Source organism: Acomys minous (genome assembly GCF_964271855.1).
Source record: "Acomys minous genome assembly, chromosome: 8".
In the NCBI taxonomy this organism is placed as follows: Eukaryota; Metazoa; Chordata; class Mammalia; order Rodentia; family Muridae; genus Acomys; species Acomys minous.
Window position 1 is genome coordinate 99,488,796 of NC_140489.1, and position 2,548 is coordinate 99,491,343.

General features: G+C 42.8%; 1 pseudogene across 1 annotated transcript; it reads left to right on the forward strand.

Moving 5' to 3' along the window:
- Positions 1-238: 238 nt before the first annotated feature.
- On the forward strand, positions 239-748 carry LOC311602904 (ATP synthase subunit g, mitochondrial-like; annotated as a pseudogene). The gene has a single exon. The product of its transcript is annotated as an ATP synthase subunit g, mitochondrial-like (transcript).
- Positions 749-2,548: the final 1,800 nt, after the last annotated feature.

The window sequence follows — 2,548 nt, forward strand, 5'->3', positions numbered from 1 at the left end:
TGAGATTCAGATGATTTTGAAACGTTTCACTAGAAACATATTAGTGCCCCTTGTTTCTTCTACTGTGTTCTCAATATCCACTTTAAGAAAAAAAAAAAAAAGAACAACAATATGACCAGCTACACAGTTCTTGAGTACAAACCCAAAGAAATCAGAGATGCTTTCCCATCCATGTATATTATGGCTCCATTAAGAAGAGACAGTTTGGTCCTTCCAGGGTGACACTGCCAGGGTGACATTCAGTGGGCAGTTCAGGGAGACAGACCTTCCACCTTAGACCATGGCCAAGTTCGTCCGCAACTTCATAGAGAAGGCTCCAGCGCTGGCAACCGCTGCTGTGACTTACTCGAAGTCTCAATTGGCCACATTTTGGCAGTACGCCAAGGTTGAGCTGGTTCCCCCAACCCCTGCTGAAATCCCTACAGCTATTCAGAGCATGAAAAAAATAATTGAAAGTGCTAAAACTGGTAGCTTCAAAGAGCTTACAGTTAAGGAAGCTATGCTGAATGGCTTGGTAGCTTCAAACAGCTTACAGTTAAGGAAGCTGTTCTGAACAGCTCGGTGGCCCCTGAGGTGTGGATGTGGTTTTATGTCAGAGAGATCATAGGCAAACATGGCATTGTCGGCTATGATGCTTTAAGACCAATTTTTAACATCTGGTTTTGAGTTCTTACTTGGGTGTTCTTAGACCATGTGTAATGAGCCTGCTATCCGAATAAAGTACTAGCTGTGAAAAAAAACAAACAAACCAAGAGCCAGTTTATAGACTCGATCTAGGTTTCACACGAACTCTGGTGCCCCATATTTGACAATGTCCCCTGGATGAGGAGGTCTGGTGGCACTCAGAGGAAGGATAGCAGGCTACCAAAAAGAGACTTGATACGCTATGAGCATATACAGGGGGAGGAGGTCCCCTCAGTCACAGTCATAGGAGAGGAGAGTAAGGGGAAAATGGGAGGGAGGGAGGAATGGGAGGATACAAGGGATGGGATAACAATTTAGATGTAATATGAATAAATTAATAAAATATATTTTTAAAAAATAGACTCGATCTAGGTACCGTGCTGGACAGTCTTCATTGCCAGCTTGATAGGGCTTAGAACCCATCTCTGGGTGAGCCCATGAAGGGCTTTTCTAGAAAGGCTTAATCGAGCAGAGAAGACCCACTTGGAACGTGGGCAGCACCACCCCGTGGGCTAGGGTCCCAGACTGAGTGACCATAAGAAGCTGAGCCAGCTGATTACCAGGGTTCGTCCCTCCCTGCCTCCCGACTGTCACGCACAATGTGCCCTGACACCATAGCTCCTACGCTCTACCTCCCCTGCCATGACAAAGTGCACACTTTCTTAAACTGTACATCAAAGCAAACTCTTTCTCCTTTGAATTGCTTCTTGTGCTGGCAGATCAGGACCCAGGGTGGCCTGCACGAACTGTTATAACAACCAAGGACAATGCTTGCTGTCAGCCTAGACCCAAAAATGGAAGTTGGTGATAGAGTATTTGGGAAGAGAAATAAGACAGCAAGCATAGGAAGAAAAGATAGAAGTGGGAATGGAGATGCGCCCAAAATATATTATATACACCTATCATAAAGAAACTCCTTATTTTACACAAAGAATATTTGCTAGTTTATTTAACAAATGATATTCCACCTTCCTTTATACTCAGTAGCAGACTTGGATCCCTGGTCGCCTGCTCCCCAACCTGTCTCTTTTCTCCCCTCCCCAGTGACCTACCCCTCTCTATAAATTCTGTAATATCAACATGTAATTAAATAAGCAACAAAATTCACAATCAATACACTTACTTGAGCAAAGGCCATGGCTTACATTTGTTTCAAACCTTCCCTAGGCATGGTCATAGACAGTTCTCAATATTCCTTAGGTGAAACAATACAGGACTACCCATAGCTGCTGTGAATGATGTCCCGATTTGGACTCTGGGCATTATGTTGGAGGCTCAAGTTAAACCAGCTCTCAAAAATATAAGGTGTAGCCAGACCTCCTCCACTCAGACACAGGTGGCCCTTCCTCAGTGCCACATATAGATGTGAGGCTAAACCGGAAATGTGCAGTTTTAGGCGATGACTCAACCCTACAATGCTCAACATCAGCTGTTAAGAAGAACAAACTATAATTTGCAAACTTGCCATTAACCATCGATTAAAACCTTCACCTTTGGTCCTGTTTTATGGCGTTTCCCCTAACTTTTGCTGTATTAATATGCAGGTGCATGCTTGTATGCATAGCAAGTTATATTAACTAACACTTTATGAACACATAGAACAAAATTACATATCATTTTTCACCATACATAACATCCATATAAATCACAGAAATGGCCTTGAAATGTCTGGGAATGAGACATATCAGAATGTGACCATATCCATCAAAGACCCATTTTCAATATCATAGAAGGACACAAGAGAATTTGAATCACGAGTTAATGTTCTGATCTGTGGGTAATTCCTAACCACAATTTAAGCTTAACCAACCCCATAACTTCTTTGGCTTCCTTCAGCAGAGGACCCACAATGCATAAAAGTAAA